This window comes from Amblyomma americanum, chromosome 2 (genome assembly GCF_052857255.1).
Source record: "Amblyomma americanum isolate KBUSLIRL-KWMA chromosome 2, ASM5285725v1, whole genome shotgun sequence".
NCBI classification, from domain to species: domain Eukaryota; kingdom Metazoa; phylum Arthropoda; class Arachnida; order Ixodida; family Ixodidae; genus Amblyomma; species Amblyomma americanum.
Window position 1 is genome coordinate 83,551,638 of NC_135498.1, and position 20,768 is coordinate 83,572,405.

The 20,768-nt window shown below is 46.8% G+C and overlaps 1 long non-coding RNA gene across 1 annotated transcript; it reads right to left on the minus strand.

The window, feature by feature from the left end:
* Window positions 1-9,565: 9,565 nt before the first annotated feature.
* Window positions 9,566-20,141, minus strand: LOC144118741 (uncharacterized). Its single transcript, XR_013312120.1, has 4 exons — window positions 20,042-20,141; window positions 14,630-14,695; window positions 13,171-13,262; window positions 9,566-9,692 (listed from the first exon to the last, which is right to left on the minus strand). It is a non-coding gene; the product is annotated as an uncharacterized LOC144118741 (long non-coding RNA).
* Between the last annotated feature and the right edge of the window lie 627 nt (window positions 20,142-20,768).

Sequence of the window (20,768 nt, forward strand, 5' to 3'; positions counted from 1 at the left end):
TTTGAGTTGTCGGTATGCATGAAAAGGGAATTTGTAACGTTATCGACATGCTTTGCGAGCGTGTGCTCTTGTCCTCTTGCACCACGCCTGGTTGATGTCTGCGCGGCATTAACAATACGAACATTATAATCCTCACAACCTGTAATCCCTACAGTCAACACCTGTAGTAAGTATTCATCTTGATGGTCATCAGCACTGTAACACGAATTGCGACTGTGACCAGCGTATTTTGTTGCGCCGTGTTTTGTTTGATGTATGGTTTTTGCCTGTTTTTCAGTCTGGTGACTCTGATGTATAGTTTTATACGCTGGAGATACTGACACCCACCATTTGTTGTCACTCAGTATACGCTTCGTAGCAGCCCTTTAAAAACGTTGTTTTTAAGAGAAGTTCATTTTAGTAAATGGGTTGCTATTTTTGTAATGTCCTTTTGAACAACGCTTTATGCACTCGATCGTCGCTCCGCAAGTGGTGTTTCTATATTTGATTCCTAATAGCACAGTTCCGTTTTTTTCTTCTCGCGGAACGCTTCTCTCTGTGCATTTGTGACCGTTTATTCGTCCCGAATTTCTCGTCCTGCCTTCACCCCGCCATTGCTTACTAGCTTCTTTGCCTGTTCTTTTTTTTTTTGGGTGCACATGACCGCACCTTCTCTCATTGGGACTGTTATCACGCTTGCTTGGAAAACAACAAAAATCTTACTCAGGCTCTTTTCTTGAATGACCGTGAGAAGACCTTCAAATCACAGTCTGTACGCATCATTTAAGTCAGCTCGTAAGGGGTGTCATTTCCTGTCGCTCTATGTGCTGCGTGCAGCCAATATGTACAGTCACCAAATCAGCTAAATGGTACTTGTCCAGCATAACCCGGCCTGGGAACACCACAGGTGCGCCACACTTTCTGGAAATGTTTGTGATCCAGTTTAAGAGCTGGTGAAAACTAGGCATCGCGACGTGTCGCTGCAGCGAACGTTAGTTTTCTGCCTACTTTTTCCGCCCACCGAACCTTACATAACGAACTTGGCTTTCCAACACTGACGCTACAATATCCCACGACAAACCAGCCTTCTGCGAATGCCTTACTTTTAAATGGGGACTGTGACGAGCCTGATGCTGACAAGACTTACATGACGTGCCCCTGAACAGACACGTAACAGCTCACTTCCGAGTTTTCTCTGGAGCAAAGCAGTGCCCAAACCGAGTGTCTGCGTGTGTATGGCCAATTTTGACAATATCACGGACAGTAATGGGCGGCAGAAGTCCGAGACAATTAAATCCTTGAGCTATTTGAAAGTTTTGCTTGCGAAACTCCAAAAGCCGCCGTGTTCTCGGCCGTGGATGCTTTCCGAAGTGCAAGGAGTTCAGAAATATGAAGAACGCGGAAGCCAAAATAGTTGGCCATTCTGAGCATTCTTTTCGCCTTTGGAACATTTTCTGACGCTTCCGTTGGGTGTCGAGCATTTATCGCGCCTTACGCCGGAGAAGCTCGCAAAGCAATTTAAGACGGACATCTAGAGCTTAGTTACTCATCTTGGGGTTAAATCTTACATCCCAAGCTAGCAGTGGAGTGTGATGGCAGAATAGTAGACAGTGAACCTAATTATGCTTACCGCCCATTTACTTGTGCGTCCTTCCGAAGAACGATATATTTTAGAGCATGTGAACGCTTTGTACTTGCTCTTCCAGAAATTGTCCAAGTTGTGTTTGAAAGTTTCCGTTGATACCAGGCCAAGAGACTAATGGGACCAACAGTATTGACCGAGAAGTGATGTAATGCTTAGCTCCTTATACCAGTGAAATATTTACGCGGCGGATGTGTGAGGGCAAATACCGTTGATTCGCCCAGTGCACCTGACGCTTCGCGTACAATGTTCCAAGGACATGATGCTCACAAAAGACGACGTGGTTGAGCTTGGTGAAGTGAACGCGTATAGAGTGGGTACGTGTAAACGTTGGCACGATTACTTATAGTAAGCTCTGACAGATTCACAACCGAAAACTTGAAAACCCAACGTTTCGGGCACGGCTGAGCTCCTCCTTCAGGGGTGACCGGGGGCAGGAGCTATTTGTTGAAGATGTTTTAGAGTTTATTATAAAGTAATCAAACCCAACTGGACAGACAAATCAGTCAACATATCTTGATTTAAGGCCCGATCACTGCGCTCACGCTCAGTGGTCCGGGATTTTTCCACAGCAAGACACTCCTTGCTGTTCAAGTTTGTGAATATCTTGGTACGAAAATCTCGTGCAGGGTGGCCATCACGTACGAAAGACAGCGGGGACGAAAAGTAGGCATGCCGTGAGAAGTGTGGAATAAACTAACGATCCCACCATTGCCAAAAATATGGACTCTATGCATCATAACGAATACACGGAAAAGAGAGCCGAGGTCCTAGAGAAGAGCCTCCGAAATTCAAAGGACGTGGTCTACCCTCACGCAGCCGACCGAGGCAACGGCAGGATGACTTGTCGCACTCTGTCAACACGGACAAGACACAGATGGCAGAAGAAACTGCCATAGCGTTAGGCATAACACGCACAACTGCTCTGACCATAGTTATGATTTAATATCGGCAGTGCTGAGTCTGGCCACAGGGATAATCACTCCCGAAGCGAGACGAATCCTGCAGACGATCACAGAAAGTATACATATGCAGGGTCTCTGGACCCCCGCACACGCCTCCCTAGCTCGGAACGAAACGGCCCACGAACTAGCTGGAGGTCTCGCATGCCGAGCGGGAGGGTTGGTATAAGTCTACACTGAGCGCGGCTTCCTATGGTCCTACAGAGATAGCCTGTCATCAACTCTCTCAGTAAAAGTCAGGCCGCCAACTGGCGTCGCCTGCAAACACATCCCCAGTCCGGCTATGTGGTATGTGGAGGGTCATATACCCGAAAAGCTCGACCATAAAATATGGAAATGTGCTGCGGATCCCGTTGGGGTACCATGAATAGTCTAAGGACCAGCGGGAGACTCATCTATTCAGTTCCTACCCGGAGACTTAAGCAAGGATCATACAAGTGGCAAAAGACGCCGCTAGCGCGTACGGGATACTGGCTGCCGTCTAAAGCAGGAGGGTAAACTGCACAGTGTGGAAATGATGTTACTGATGATGATGCTCCTGCCGCGGTACCTGTCTTTTTTACATGGGAATGCGACGAAGCAGGCTAAAGTGAAAAGGCGGTCTCTGTACTTTGAACCTTATGGCGTATTTTGCTGTAAGTGTGCAGAGGGAAGTGATTAGCCCTACACAACCAACATTGACTAAGAGGACCAGCCGCTGCGTCAAAGCTTTGCAAATGTTACGCTCAAAAAAATCATTTGCGTACCGTGTCTGTATAGCTTAGTGTAAACGCCAATAAAATGTGACTGTATGCACAGGACAGTATGTGAAGCAGCAGTCACTTCATCGCTGGGGTCTACTTTAAGTGTGCTGTAGTCGTTCACAGACTTTGGGAACCTAGCTTTTTCTCCGACGTCGGTTCTACTCAAGATACTGCTCAAGGCTACCCGCTTGCGTGTAGCCTCTGCAGAGCAGGTAGAATAAAAGAAGTCGTTATTGTTTTAGTGAGAATTGCTGAGGGCGCTGCGTTCGTGACATCCAAGTAGCAAGGGTCAGCAACGAGTCTTCACAAAAAAGTGCCAGTCTGACGTGCGAGGCTACACAACGATTGACCGCGGTGAAGTGTAGCGTTAGTCCTGCTCGTGATGTTAGGGTGAGCATCACACCGCTCTCCTCTCCCACCGAGCTTTGCTCTGTCCAGATTCACTCCTGCCGTGTAGGCTGGCTTTTGGCGGATGCGGAGGTGTTTTAGATTCCTGCGTTGGCTGCCTAACGTGCCTGGATCCGTGGGTCCGTGAGACGTAGTTTAATGCTGTCTAAGAGGCCAAACTCGCGGAGGAGAAAGTCGCGAAGGAGAAGCGGTCCCTTTTGGGGGTTAAAATAAACTCGGAGTGTCGAGGTTATAGCTCTTGACCAAACCAATCTGTTCCGGGTATAACGCGTCAGCTCTCTTATCAAGCTCACATAACACTCCGTCTAGCTTGCCTACTGGACCATGTGGTGTGCCGCCTTGCGAACTCCAGTTTTTTGTGCAATTCAGGCGGAAGTCAGGAGCTTTGTTGGAGAGCATCACTCCTACGTGACGCCGACACGAGCGAATGCTGCCCAATTATGGCAGTCAGAGAGGCTTCTTGGAAGGCCTGGTGGGCTCTCCATCGAGCGGCTGAGTAACAGTGCTGCACGAATTGATGACTGGCGACAAATATTTATTTCAGAGGCAACACGCGTATATACAACTATATACAGATGAAGATACAGGGCCGCACCTTGCCAGTCTTTTTAACAGTAATGTATTTCCCATACCGACGTCTTAGAACACGACCTTGTACGCGACAAAACGTTAAAAGCACCAGTGCAGAAAGCAGCCTCACTTTTGGGAACTTAAGAACTAATGCAGAGGGATTTTCGAAAGAAAATATAAAATGTGACCGATTCATTCATGAAGCACTTTATGACGAAGTGTGTTAGAGAAGACGACGAAATTATAGCAATATTTTCGAGACACGGTAGCCGGTATTAGTTAGGAATGCTGGCTGCAAAATATGTAATGTCGAGTCGCATTGGTCGCTCTGAAGCAGGTTGGAAAATCTACGCAAGAGCAATGAAATATGGAAAAGAATTACCGATTCTTGATCACCCAGCGAGAGACAAACATGAAACGGTATAGCGCTTGGAGGATATTGTACGCGCAACCGATGCCTGGTGTGCCGTGGGAATTTCCTTTAAAAACTTGGGATTTAATTGACGCATCACGATGAAACTGAAAAGCTGCTAATTAAAATCCAAGAAGTGCGTTTTCTTAGACACTATGGTGAATATTAAGCAAGAATGACGGCATCGAATTCATAGCTGCATTTCTAAGCACAACTCACAATCCGAATTGTCGTGTGTCATGGCTTTAATCTAGCCAGTTATATTCTGTCCTTCGTGAGGCGGCTTAACACTATCCTCTAAAGCATGCACGTCTTGTGTCCGTTTCTGTAGCGTTGCGAGCTACTCCGCCTCTTATAATTTTTCAAGGCAACATGGCTAGATACGTGATTTGAAAAAAATTCATATGAACCATTTAAAGTGGAGAGGAGGTTTTTGGTTATATCTCCAACGGCATTAGAAAAATGTAAACTTGCTCCGGTGGTTCAGAAATAGGTGGCATACTACCCTTGAGGTTGTGGATAATTCCTACTCTACCCCACGACTCACATAAGTACACTGCGTCACGGAGTGACCCACTACGAAAGTACCAGACAAACAAGCCACACAGCCCGGAAAAAAGCAGTAAAGGCATTCTCTGCGACGAGCTTGAAATATTGCTCGAGATTAATGCCGATTCAGCCTAATGCCTAGTTTTCCATTTGAGTTCAACTCGCATTCGCCCCTTTGCGGTCGCTTTCATTGCCGGTTGTACTTCTACAGTAAACCTGATATGTGTAAGCATCACGAGTGCACGATCAAATCAAAATGTATTTGTAGAGTTTGTAACCCTCATTTTGAGCGAGCAATTCTCGTGGCTCCACAAAGGGTTGAAGCGGCAAATCAGGCGCCCTTGCCGGGAGCGGGCCATTCCTATTACTGACGTAGATGGCAGGCCTGCGCAGGTCCCCGGCGTGCTCCCTCACGGAAAGTGTGGTGACGAAGGGTGCTGCCAGGTCTCGTAACTGCGCCATCAACGCAGCGGCCACATTTACGGGCTGGTGCGTGGGCAGGGGCCACAGGGACAGACCAACGGACGAGAGGAGCCGGCGCACGTCGACGAACAGTGAGGGCCGGCGTCCTGCAAGAACCCCGCACAGAGTTTGCGGCCTTGTTGGAAGTATTTTACGACTGTCTTAGAGGAGACGTTTGAGGAACGCAGGCGTTTTAAGATTTATTGCCATCGATGTTGACTTCATGCTATGGTGCACACTCGCCAGACGAAATAATGCTAGACGACGTTCGCACTAAACGTTCATTTTGTCGCTTGTGGAACGCAATCCTATAATGACCACCCAATAACTTGCCTTGCCACTGTATTTAGTCGCCGCACAGAGACCACATACGCTGCGCCGAATGATAGGATGCATGCGTGCGTGTGCATACAAAAACATTGAGGTCAGTGTTTATTTGCGTACGTAGACAAACATACAATGTATATGGCTCTGCTTGAACAGATTCTGCTTGAGCCGTGTAGTGTGCATTTACGACACCCCCTAGGCTGGAAGTTTTTGTAGATTGGAAAAAGATTTATTCTCACACCTGACGACTTTCGTAGGCCCATAGGCGATTTATGTGGCCGAATGTACCATTCGAATGAAGCCCCGCAGCCTGGTAACTTTTCACAAAACGAGTGCATATTCACACGCGAAAATATTTTGCGGAAGGATGTAAGGATGCATACAAAAGTAAATTTTTTGAAAACGGCCACAGAAAAATAACGCAGAAAGTGGACTCCAAAGCATACTTCAAAACAGGCGACATAACCACAAGGCGCTGACTAAAATGTGAACATTTATGAACTGAAGTGACCATGGTGGCTCATGGGATTGCATTCTCTAATTCAACAGTATCTCCAACCGCAAGGGCTAAGGGATGATATGACCAGGATGATCATCAACATGATCTGAGACAATCAAAAGAGAGGATTTATGTAAGAGCTCCTTGTGTGATCCTGTTGCAGAACAAAATTAGAACACTTTGTGCAACCAGGTGGCCAGGAACGCTCTTCTCCTCTCTTGGCCTTTCCTTGGTATTCGTACCAAAAACATCTCCACCAGTGATTCCATGTGTTTGTTTCCTGCTATTAGCACCTTCCACCTAAGTCTTTATTCATGTGATTACTTTTAATGCGAAAGCATTAAAATTTATCACACGGATAAAGATCACATCAATTAAAAGTCTGCTCTGATGACAGGTCCGGTCATAAGAGCCTGTCGGGACGAAATAGACCATTCGAGAAAATAAATTCGCTGGCACTGCGGTTCAAACTCAGGCCCTCTTTGTGTCAGGCGGGTGGGCGCGCAACGCATACGACACGAACGGCCGTTGGTTGAAACACATTAGAGGGGCACGAAGTAAACGTGGTGTGGTTTGCACATCAGTAAATTGCGTTGGGCATGTGTACTGGCGTTAGAGAACGATGACTTGCAAAAACGTTGCAGATGTCATCCAACGGCAACTTGATGAGTGTCACGGGACAACAATGACTTGCAAAACGTTACCGATGTCATCCAAGGGCCACGTGATAAGTTGCACGTGACAACGATGACTTGAAAAAAAGGCCGCTATCGTCAGGAAGACGTACGTTAAGTAACGAGCGTTAGCTTTATTTCCACGCATAAAACGAAAGACTTTCCGCATCCAGCGAGGCCAGTGAAGAAAACCGTGAGTGGTTCGGAAAAGTAAAATAACTTTTCCACCTAGCGGTGCGTTCGACATCTAGCGCCATCTATCACAGCAATTACGATGCACGTCTACCCGTTGTCGAGTTACATCCCCTCAAGATATGTCCCAAACGGATACCGGGTTCGAACCCGACCGCGGCGGCCGCGTTTCGATGGAGGCGAAACGCTAAGGTGCCCGTGTGTTGTGCGATGTCAGTGCGCGTTAAAGAAACCCAGGTGGTCTAAGTTAGTCCGGAGACCTCCACTACAGCACCTCTTTCTTCCTTTCTTCTTTCACTCCCTCCTTTATTCCTTCCCTTACGGCGCACATAACGTGTCCGCCTATATGTGAGACATACACTGCGCCATTTCCTTTCCCCAAAAACTACTTTTCATTTTTTTCGTTTGGGGTCAAGGTGGGCCTAAAATTCGCCTTGCGGTGTGATATGGTAATCCTTCAATTAGTAATTGCATGTATAAAATCTTTCCTTTTTATTTAATTGTGGCTTTATTCCTGCACCACAACCCATAGGGCTTTATTTGCCTACCAAATTCGGTACACAACTATCCCCGAATAGGTGCCTCTTGTCGCCGGAGTATATATAGTGGAACGAATGTCTACATGGTAGATGGCGTTACAAGTCTCAATGAAAGATGTGCTTGCTGTTTTCCACTTGTTGCGACAGATGGCGCTGTAATCTCATGGCGGTAGCAGACCAACCAAATCTCGAAACTTCATGAATAGTTACTACCACACATGGCGCTGTGATCTCAGGTTGGTAGCAGACACTACGAAATCTCGCAACATGATGAGTAAAAGCTAGCCCTCTTAAAAGCTGACGTTCAGACGGAAATGCTGCGGACAGGAGTGCTCTCCGATTGTTCTTTTACGCCGCATATCTTCTCTAGTGCACCCTTTTCTCCTCTCTGAGCAGCAGCATGGGTTTGTCACCTTTTTTTAACTGCGAAAAAGGTGTCTTTTTGTTACGTACACCTTGCATGGTACTCCGCCCCCCTCCGCCTCCACCGCCAGCAGCGAATCTGATGTCCTTTGAGGAGAAGTCTCCAGCCTAAACGAGGAGCCTCCTTCCTTCACCTTCCTCCTTCAGTTAGACGCCCTCCTGAACTTCACCCTAGCAAGGCCCACCTACCCACCCGCCGCTGCCCTTGATACAGAGCCTTATTGACCCCCATTCGAAGGCGTGCCTTTGGACTCGCCGACGTGGCTCAGGGGTCATGACATTCGGAGCCTTAGTACGTGACCGCGGATCGAAACCCAGCGCGCCGGCTGCCTTTCTGTGAAGGTGAATGACAGGAGGCTTAAGGGCCCTGTCTAAAATTCTCACGTAGTCAAAATTAACCCGGAGCCTTGGACTATAACGTGCGCGTCTTTCTTTCTGGCTCATTTTAACGCGATAGCGTTGGAGCGCGTCTCGAAGAAAATCCGGTGTGGTTGTCGGCGCCGTCGTTGACCGTGAAGAAAAAATCCGCAAAGAACCCCCAGAAAAGCAACCTATAAAGCAGCTGGTCCACTTAGGCGGCGTAACACTGTGGCGCAAGCCCAACCTTCCTACCGGATGGTAAGGAAACGTCGCACCGTGGCATGTGGCAGTTCAATAAATAATTGGCAACAAGAGGTTACTCGGGAAGAGCAACCTGTGTCGCACAAGCCCAACCGGTGGCGGCACCTGCCATCGCAAGGCAGTGGTGCATCGCTGAACCGCTGCAGCACTGAGCCAGAAGTGGTGTGAGAACTCGCAGGGTTCTCTGGATGTTAAGTAGAGAGTGAAAAATTCTGCATATATAGGCAATAATCCATTAACCGTCTCTAGCCATATTTTAAAGTGGAGCTTAAGCGACTCCTCCTGTTTTTTCTCCCTCCCTTTGCCCTTCTCAAGTAGCCGAAAATTACTGCACATCTGAGTTTTTGATAAACCATTCTAATTGAAATGTTGCTAGCGCCTAAGTTTTATTTCTCGCTCAGGCATCATTTATGACACTTCACATTAAATCAAAGTAGTGAACGGAAAAAAACCGGTACAAGAGTCTGTTCTGGACTATGTTTTTCGTTATCCACTTCAATTGTGTGCCACTACGAAAAGACAAGAAGGTCACGTACCTCCATCGAGGCACGAACGGAAGAGCAGCGAAGAGACGTTGCTGGCCGGGTGTCTCAGGGCCTCCTCTGATCCCAGGACTTCGGCCAATCCCAACAGCCGGCTGGTCAGGGCATCGTTCACGCTCCACGACTGCTGCTTGGACAGGTCTACCCCCTGTGTCATTATAAGGTGCGCACTTTTTGCCGTACAGGGACAAGAACCCCTGAAGAAGACACCGCTGTACTCAGAACGCCTGACGATGCTCGAGGAGCATTCATCAAATCTGGCAGCAGCACCAAATGAATAGCTCCTGCTACTGCGTAGGAAAAGATGGCGAAGCCAGCAAATAGAACCTTGCTTCACGCTAGAATGACAACTCTGGCAAGCTTACTGTTTTTGTGGGAGAGGTACTTCAGTTCCAAAGTTCGGGGCATCCGAGACAAGCAGCAGCGCCTCACTAGAGATAACTGTAGGAGGACATCAAATCAAGGAAGTACCCACCATAAGAATTTTCGGGATGCTCATTCAGAGCAACGGCAAGAATAAAGAAACAATCGGCAAACTGACCACCACCGTCAATCAAACCACCCGGCTCAAACGACGAATAGTCAATAAGAGACGCGGCATGAGAGAGAACGACCTCTGCCGACTGATGCAGGCATTCGTCCTCAGTAGGTTCATGTGCACTCTACCGTACCTGCACTCTATCAAGCGGAGAAGATCAAGATAGAATGCCTCATCCGTAACGCTTACAAGACAGCGCTCAGTCTTCCGAAAAACACGCCTACGCACAGTATGCTAGCCCTTGCTATGCACAACAGACTACCCGAACTGTGTGACGCACACCTCACCTCTCAACACGCACGCCACACGCGATCCAAGGCAGGTAGGGCCATCGTGCACCGTATGAAGATCAACGCCGAACCTCTAACCGAATACTCGGAATAACTCCTCCCCGAAGTACACAAAATGCTCACTGTCAAACCCCTACCCAAGAACATGCACCCTGCGCACCACTAGCGAAGGTGCAAGGCATGAGCCCGCGCCTTACACGCCAAATAGAAGGACTACCCCGCGGCCGCTTACGTGGACGCGGTGGAATATCTAACACCACACAAAGCGTACGCGATAGGCGCAGTGACCGAGACCGGGTCGCCCCTAACAGCCGCCATGAAGTACACCGCATCCTGCGAGACCGCGGAGGAAGCGGCAATTGCATTAGCCATATAGCCAACACCTTGGCGGACATTATGATCAGCGATTCAAAAGCAGCCATAGACAACTTTGCGAGGGGCCGCGTCTCCCTCATCTCCCTCCAAATCTTCAGAAGTACCCACCCCACACCCACAGGAGAGATAGAGCTGTTATGGGTTCTGACCCGCTCGAGCAACCCGGAGAATAAGGCAGCCCACGATAACGCATTAGGTTTCGTCGGACGGGCAGTGGGCTCCTCTGACCCGAGTTTCTCGAAGGATGGCCTGAACTCGTTTTACGACATAACACACCACTTTCGCCTGTAAAGACGCACCTACCCTGCGCCACATAAATCGCTCACACAAGACCCAGGAGACTACCTGGCCTCGCTTGCAAACTCATTCCCACCCACACCCGGTTGTACTTTCGCTCATGTACCCCGGGCAATACTCCCCCCCCCCCCCCCCCCCCCCCCCAGTGTAACAAGAGCGGTGACAGAGCCACATTAGACCACAACCTGTGGAACTGTCCGGAGGATCCGCATGCCCCCGAACCTAATTCAGGTCCCAACTTCCGAGCAGTGGGAGGCCATGCTGCTCAGCCCCGACACGGAGACACAACTCTGGGCAGTGGAGCGAGCCAACGAGGTCGCCGTAAGCCAAGGGCTAACGGCCATTTAGCGCGACCGAGACCTCACCTTAAGCCACTTTCTGCCGGCGAATAAATGTTTTCCAATAAAAAGAAATCGGGGGCGTCTGTGCAACACTTGCATTCTATTGCACTGAATTCAGGCGCGGGCAGGAAACAGGAGTAAGGTCAATTCAATAAATGGTCTTTGCATGCACCACAAGAGGCACGTGAATTAGCGAACGGCCAGGAGGGCAAACACTTGTACCGTAGCGCCTAGGCTTTATCTTGTGTCAGATAATGAGTTCAGGATCGTAGATATCACAAGGACATTAAATAAAAGATCATATACACCAAAAGGGAACCCTAGAGAGTCAAAACTTGTAGGGCACAGACTGGCACAAGTATTCTACATTTCGGTACCCAAGCAACCATTGCGCCGTTCAAAAGCCAGAGACTTGATCCGCTTAGGCTCCTCCTCAGCAATTTTTTTGTTTTTTTGCTTTGCAATTTTAGGGGCACTGCTTGAATCTTCAAAACCAACGAAGATGTGCAAGTAGCCCAACACTCCTCTGCCTCTATGGAGAAGACGCGGTCTGATTTTCCAGAGCTCTTTAGTCGGAGGTCATGCGTAGTATTTGAAGCGCTGGCAACGTGCTGCGTGCGTGTTCCTAAAAGTACAACTCGTATACCTCACGCCACTGCAATAACTGAAGTTTCGCGACAAAAACGAAAAGGGGGGGGGGGGGCTTAGCAAAAACTAGCTTTTCTGATGTACTTTCAGTGGCGTCCTTTGGAGGAGCGCGCTACTAGAAATCTTTCTGTTACAATACATGCGACCATTAAAACGTGCTTGGATGTGCGTTTTTCCTTACAGAAGTTAATTATGTTTTTGGGCCAGAGCTGGGTAGGCTGAAAAAAAAGTCGGCAGAGGCACTTATGACTGCTTGCGTGTGATAAGGCGTAAGTTCACCCGCCCACTTTATGAATGCAATCTCCTTGCGCTGGTGCGTGATGAGACACGATTCCAAGAAGCTCGCAGTTCTACTTCTGTATGGCTCTACAAAGCCGCCGCTGCATCCCTTGTGATCTATGTGGTAACTTCATAAAGGCTGCCGCCGCCTTAAGATAATGACGCGAGAACTAATGAGTTAATGCCCACATTGCAGAAATGGTCTTTCTCTACTCAATATTCGTATACCTCTGGGAGTCCTCGTACCTCTCTTGGGGCAGTAGTTCAGCGGCTAAGCGGTGTGTCACTATTAACCGCCGCCTGCCAGGCTGCATGAAGACGCCATCTTTTATGGGTGCTATCGTGTGTCCCCACACACACACACTCGCGTGTACCCGCACACACACACAGACGGGTTTTCACGAAATAGGAAAGGCCTACGCCTTACAATATCTTGCTTTATAAATCTTGTTTCACACATCCTTGCCATACCACAGTTCCGAATTAATGAGACGGCAAATAGGCCGAAGATAGAAGAAGCAGTGGAGCGGCACACAAGGTTGTTAAATTCATGCTTCCCCTCTTTTCGCACTGCCCCATCCTGAAAGGTAAACACTTTACAGTAGTATATAAATGCGGTGCAGGTAGAACATTTGCAAAGCCTGGGTGCGGTTATTATTGGCACAACACACCGATAATGCTGAGGAAAAGTAGCAAAGCATACAGACTAATTTTAGATTCGCAGTATTTCCTCAGCTCAGCTTTGTCTGCCGAACTGACGTTGGTACCATACCTGATCCTCCATTCATCGCGACATGGGCGCATAGTTCTTCCAATGCTCTCCCGATGTATAATTCAATGGAGAGTGCCCATACTCACCGAGCACGTGAAGTTCACTGTGGAGCACAGGGGAGTGTAGATGTCCTCGCAGAGGTTGGTGGTCTCGTTGCGCACGGCCTTGATTCGGGTGCCTGAGTGAAGACAAGTAATGTGCGAAGACCGCAGGCAATTCATTCAAGAAGACTGGTTTGGTTTGTGGAAGTTTAACGCCCCAAAGCAACTCAGGCTATGAGGGACGCCGCAGTGAAAGGCTCCGGACATTTCGACCACCCGGGGTTCATTAAAAGTCGCTATACTCCTTCATTATCGGTTTCATTGCTACAGCAACCGAAACATCAAGGCAAGATCTGACTGTGTGGCCCGCTGAACAGCGTGTAACATTAAATTGTTCGCTACCTGCAGCAATGCCTCTCGTGCGAAATGTCAAAATACGGTGAATGAAATGTGGAAGCACGACCATGGCAGGACCAGCCAAAAGTTAGAAGCTTGCTGAAAGAAAGTGTCATACAATCCCGCAGTTGATTTCTCTCCCGGCGAGTGGTCTGTAGTGCATATTTCTTTGCAGCATATTGCTTTGCAGCAGTTGTCGAAGATATTCGTATGCCTTCAAATTTAGGTATAACCATTCCTACGCTATTAGGAAATATGCGTCCGGCGACTGTCATCTTGGTGCGAGTGGATCGAACGATTGTTTCGAAGGGAATTCAGAGTGCCAGCTGCATAAATCCAGCAGTGTGCTTACCACTCATGGATATTTCACGTTCAAACTATATTGCATGAAATAACAAATCTCTGCCGACTCTTATTTTGTAACAAAATCGCTTGATAGACGCATTCACCTTGGAGAGGGGAGCAGGTCGCGTAATAACCGTGATCCGAAATCAACTGTCTCCAAATGTCGTTCGGGGGAAAAGCGACAGTCAGAAAGTCACTGTGTCCTCCTAGATTTCTTACTCTTTTGACTGGAGTCGTAAAGAGGCTTGACCAATTAGCGGTGCATCAGAAGTGACGAGGCGCTGATTACACACTTGGCTTGCCATCTCATGCTTGCCAGTGTGAGCATGGTAGCGGGGAATCGCTACTTGGAAACGAGTGGCTGTCTGTCACGCGACCTGCGCTGTTAGCCTCTGCGACTACACCTGAAGTTATTGCTGATCAACTGCTTCTCGCCAAGACTTGGAGAACACTCAATACGGCTGCTTGTATTCTTGCTTTCGTTACGGTGTAGAAGCGAAAACGATCTGGCCATACCATGACGCTAGCGGAGCAGCGCAGCCATCACTTATTTCCCAGGGGAAGAGCCAATGAATGACGGAGAAGAATGGTCACCACAAAAGAGCACAGGGCTAAAATAGACAAAAAAAGAACTGGCACCGTGCACAGGGCCTTGAGAACTGTTCCACAATTGTAGTATGCGTTTTAAAGAAAAGCAACCTTTCGTGAACAAGCTCGAGCCTGATTATACAGTAGATGCGCTGAATGAAAAAGACGCACTCACCGAAAACGCAGCAGAAGTTCGTTTCGCATTCGTCATACTCCTCGGCCAGCCTCAGCCACCGTCGAACTGCAAAATACGCGGCAATGAATCAGAAATCTTATTATGTCACGTTAGGCGTAAAATATTTGGTGCAATAAGTAGCCAACAAGACACATTTAAATAATAAGCAAAAGCCGGAGCGGTAAGAAATGACATTTAGACGAAAAATAAAATAAAAGCCAAACCAGGAATGTAAAACCGCAAAGTCGAGATAAGAGAGGAGTTAGAAGAATTGGCGTGAAGAAATATGATTTGTTTCCGAAACAACGTGACAAACGGCCTGCTTACAAAAGTTCGAGCTTTCTTTTCGGTGATCAAGGACACTCAAATCACGTGCGTGCGGATCGTGGCATTTACTTACAATGCTAATTTGATTAAATAGGGATGGTGCAGGGCGCAATCACAACCACCACATTGAACAGCAAGGTTTGAGGCCGCCGTCTTATTAACTGAATTGGCGTGCTCCTGCAAAACGTAATTAATGCGCAATTCGATTTGTCGTACGTATCATTAAATACAAAAAAGCGGTATTCCACAAACAGCAAAAATTACTATTGCATTTTGTAAATATTCGTATGTGTTTCTTGCACCCCCTATGCCTTAACCCTTGTGAGAATTAAGACGCTTACGTAGGGCTACGAGTTTGGCAAAAACATGACCTGCATGACAAAAAGACAAGGAGCAGGCGCCATGTTCGCTACTTTGGCGTCTGTCATTCATCTACTCGTCTTTTTGTGCGTGTTCTTGTGGTGCCATGTGTTTTTCAAAAAGGAAAAACCAACTAGCCCGGCAACATACGTTATTGAAATATCTGGATATTCTGCATAGCGCTGAACTCTTGAAGCTTGTCTATAGGCGGCTGTCATATCGGGCAAAAAGCAAGTCGTCAACGCAGTATTTAAGCATGATCTGATGCAGACGCCATCAGTTTGTAGTGCAGTTTTGATCAAAAGGCTTTCGGCAACATAATGTTTAGTTCAGACTAATAGCAGCGCTTCTACGGTGCGCTTAAAGACCAAAATGTGTTTAAAGGCGGGGGAGATGAAGTTGGTCTCAGCTTAAAAGACCTTTAGACCTTGCACTGTTTCTTAAGCTCTTCAGTACATGACTATCAAGCAAACCATGCGGGTGGAAGACTTTTGAGTAGTGATCTACATATGACCATCGAATTTAGCTTGACCATTCGAAGTGGTCAGAGATGGTACAGAGGTGCACGGAGCCGTGCAGGTCATGACCGCCGGAGAAGCAAGCGCAAATACACTTCAGGAATAGTTATTATACTTTTCTACTTCTCTGGTTAGTTAACTTAGAGGGCTAGATTAACATATACTCTAGGAGGACCCGTGTATAAATATTTTGGGACAATTATGTCCACAGAATTGCTTTTAGCCAAATATAATAACCAGTCTACGGGCCAGCTTGCCAATTTCGGCAGAACGCAAAACCTCCGATTATGGCAATGACTACCTCGTCACTTTTCAAAACCCATTCAGCAAAGCGTAAGAAAAATCAGCACATCCTTGTCTCTTAGTGCAACAGGATTAGGAGGGTCATGAAGGCGAAAACAGACGGCGAAACCCCCACCTGGTAAGTGGTCTTTAGGGTGATTTGCATATCTCCGCTTGCCACCTTCCAGCTGTTCCTCTGACCCTCTCCAATTTTAAGCGGAGGAGAGAGATGTCGGCAAAAGCGAAAATAACCATGACGACAGGAGGCCTAGGTGCTAAATATACAGCCTACGAGTAACTAGCTATTCCTTCTGGTATTGCCCAGGAAGAGCAAACCGAGTTTCATAGCCCCACCAGCGGATGTGTTTCAGACAGCAATGTGCCAGTCATTGGCGTAAGTCCAAGTATGGGGACTGGCTGCGATCTAACAACGCGTCACATTTTGGGTATTTACGTATTCAAAACTTCTATAGAATCAGAATTAAAGTAGATTGGGAAGTGAAAGGCAGTGGATTGAAAGTTTGGATAAAATTGTATTTGTAATAAAATAAAAATTGCAATACATTTGGGAGTAAAAGAAGCTATCGCACTTCCTCTGTACGATTCCAATTGATCGCCCCCTAAGTTTTTCTCTCAAACGTTGAAGGCCTCGGAGTGTGAATCAGCAACTATGGTTCTTTAACTGGACACCTTTAACTTGCCTTTTCAACACGAACACGTATCTGCTGGACTACTATAATCGTTCCAGAAAAAGCCTGGTTCAAGTTTTCTCCGCATTCGAAGCTAGTTAAGCTGGGTCCACCCACTGCCGCCATGCAGAATGCCCCCGGCTGGTCCTACCCGCATCAGGGCCCACCCGGCATTCAATTCGTAGGCCAGCCGTCTCTCTTATGTAGAATTTCCTCGAGACGCACTGCGAGGTCTGCCGAAAAAAACTGAAGGAAAATCTACGTATATCTACCGAAAATCGCTCGGTCACTCACCGATCACATACCGTTGTCATTCTTCACACTCTGACAAGGCGAAATCACATATTGTGGCGAGAACACGGAATGCACACTTGGCAAGAAATTCAACTTATTTATTTAAATTACTTTTCAGGACCTAGAACTTTACAATATATGGTGAGCGCCGAAACGCTTCGGGGAATAATGACAATAATAAGTTCACAAAACATCAGAAAATACAGGATCCTTGATATTTACAATCTCCAAAATGGCACAGATGCAGGAAGGAAAGTGGTTCAAGTCTCCATTAGCTGTCAGGGGTGAATTAATCATTAAACATGTATATTTCAGTTCTTGAGAACTGCACAGCACATTTGAACTATGGATGAGAACAGGAAGAAATCGGCGGAGGGCAAGAGCGAAAATGATCAATAATAAGATAGTTTAGAAAATAACGTTGAAAACATTTTTTATCAAACACTATAGTTTTGTGGGGAAGCATACATAGGAACAACCTAAAGGCGCATTAAGTACAGGTTGCGCGAAGACGCAATTTAACTAAAACCGACAACGGGTTCTAACCTTGCCAGTCCTTGCGATTTAAGCGAATGCAGCCCATGCTGTCTTCTTTTTATCAAAAGCGGAATGTAATTTCATATAAGGACAAGCGTTCGCTTGAGATTTCAGAAGCTGTCATCCTGTGAATACGCCACCGGTCTCCTGAGATGACCGCCAGTTTTCTGAAAAACGCCTTGGCACTTGTTTGCTGTTTTACAACCTTTATTATGGAATTTTTGTGACCGCTTGTCTAAAGACGTTTTGAGTTCATATTGCACTGTTTTCAATTACTTTACGTTCGGTTAAATGCTGCTAGTTGGTTACTTCCCCAATGTTTATCTAACTTTGGCCATTCTTCACGCTCCATACTACATTTCCCGTATCAGAGCAGCCGGACTGGGCACGGGATTTTCCTTCTGTCATTGTTCGCTATTTTTCTTTCTCTTGCTCTCATAAGGCGCGAAGCCTTCATCATTTTTCTTCTATAAATAAGGTTTACAACTGATAGTCAGCACTCGCGGTGGCTTTTTCCTGGTTGCCATTTCATAAGATAAAAGTGCGCGTTGTAAGAATGCTTTGAACGAAAATTGTGGTTCGGAACGGTTGGTTGATGCTCTTAGATGATCAAAAATATAAAAAGTGCGGAAACACAGGGAGAACAGATAGTAATATTAAGCAGAAAAAAGAGTCCTGTTAATAAATGTTCGTTTGTTGGCCCTGCTTTTCTTATTGAATGCTATATAAAGTTGGATGAAGAGAAAGCAACGCCTACATTACTAGCACGATGATGCGGATCTGTGGATACGAATTGCTTGAACAGCCCATCAACTGAAAATTTTATTATCAGTTTCTGTTCATCACAGGATTAGCTGCATCTCAGAACAGAGCTGAGCACGGCTGTATTCCTTTCTCTCTATACCAAAGCGGTTGCAGTTTTAATGTTTTCGACTACTGTGCACGCGATTTCAGTAGTATTGCTTCAGTCGTGTCGCCAAAGTTGCTATTTTTTCGTCTCTAACCAAAAATTCTAGCTAAATGCTCAAAACACCCTTGCTAGAAACACCAATGACCCCCAAGAGAAACTGATATTCACAGGTTATTTTGTATGCGGCACTTAACAGGCTTGTTTTAGCAGATTTCAGAATGTGTGTGTCACGACTTACGATACAGTGGAGAAAAAGTTCAACTCTTCAGATAATAGTAACAAAAAGGCCAAGCTTCCTAGATAACAAAATGACACACTGCCCATTTGCAAGTAACGAAATTCCTGTAGGGCACTAATGCTCACATTATGAAGGATCACCGTGTTCAGTTAGTTTTTGAACCTTCTTTTTACTCATTTCTGGTATAATAAGTTTTTTAACAAATAATCAGTGCATGTGAGGCTATGAAAGCACATATATTTACTGAAGAAGTCAACGAAACCTTAGTAGTGATAAAGTACCCTTTAAAAAACGTTGAGATTTCATTTTGAAAACGATTTTAAGTGCCCATTTTGCAAGCCTTGTATGAGATTGTTCTGTAAGGTTGGTTAAAGTGAACTTCAAATATAAACTCAAACTATTAGCGGCAACCAGTACCACAGCAGTAATCCAAACCGCCATTAGTCAGGTCACATCCTCTTACAGTATCACTTGTAACTGAAGGCGGTAAATTGCGGCACTAATTTCAGTTGCGTTTGAAGGCTTGCATATTCTCCACGGCCACAAACATAGCTCACAGCAGCTCAGTAAGAGTTCAACCCAATCGGGCGTTTGTTGAGATTTTGCTCTATTATCAGCGCGTCTGTGGTCTTAGTAGTGAAATTCACTCTTGAAAGTTGCAGCTCAGCACTATAGCCATGCACTGTTTTTGTTAATGGGAGCGCGATGATTCCAAAAACCGATGAGAGAAACAGAAGTGTTTCCAAGCATCTGCGGCATTTCACAATGAACAAAGGTATTCCTTCTGCTGTGTAGCCTGAACAATTTATGCCTCGATGATGGCTTTGAAAGTCACCATTTTTCCGTATCCTTTGAAAATGGTGTGGTATTGTATTTATGTATTTATTGAAATACCCTGAACGCCGAGCCAGCATTAAATAGGGGGGAACAACAGTTGCGCCGCCATGAAAAGGCTGCTAACGAGGCCAGAAAAGAGCCCACGTCATCAGGCTCAGCAGCGAACGCTCTAAACAAGGGTGGGTGCAACCTTTGGAAACACGTAGGGTGACAGAGATCACTAAGGTTGTGCTGAACACGCGCGGAGAAAGTTTAGCTTGAGGGGTAACGACGATGCCTTCGGCAGCAACCACGCTTAGCCTTGCTGTGCGTTGCTGCAGCTGTATAAGCGCAACTTCTGGCAACACAAGCGCTGTGTCAGTGTACCACAGCTGGTCAGGCGAACGCAAGGCGCCATGTAATGAGCGAGTGCGTACATACCGTGGCTGAAGGCGATGGAGTAGTACAGGCCGAGGAGCGACACCAGGAAGAGGAGGCCCGTGAGCAGGAAGAGGGCGCTCAGAAGAGCGGCCTCCAGGCCTCGGTCGTCGTCCTGCCGTGCAGGCATAGGACTGGCGCAGTAGATGCTGCACGATATACCAAGATTTTCAGCGATGGTGCAGAAGGACGCCACAAGTGAAATGCCAGTTCGCTGCTGGGCAGCGCACCGGACGTTGTAGGTATGATGCATTTTTGCAGCGCTAAGGGCTGCTACGTTCACATCACTTTCACATCTGCTGGAGGCAAGCCCTGATAAATATGCTGGGGAAGAGGTTGTCAATAAAATTCGTTTTTGTCGCCTGCGAGAAAAGTCGTCATTACTGTGGATGCACAGCAAGGCGTGTTGTTGTTCAGGCGCTTGAAGCGAATTATCAACCCTTCCGTAGCGACCCCCTAGCATTGTTGCCAAGCCTGGTAATCTAACCATACTCCATAAAGCGCAAGTGCTTCATAAATATATGTTGTCCAAACAGTTTAATAATTAAGCATGGGCTGATCTTAAAATGCCGTTGAGCGCAAAGATGCAGACCTAATGGGCATTGAGGGGGAAGCTTTGATGAAATGATAGACCTGACTGACACAGAAACCTCATTTGTGGCGGTGAGTCTACTCGAAAAGTATGGTTAAAAACCAGAAAAAGGAACGATGCGCAGCTGCCACAGGACGA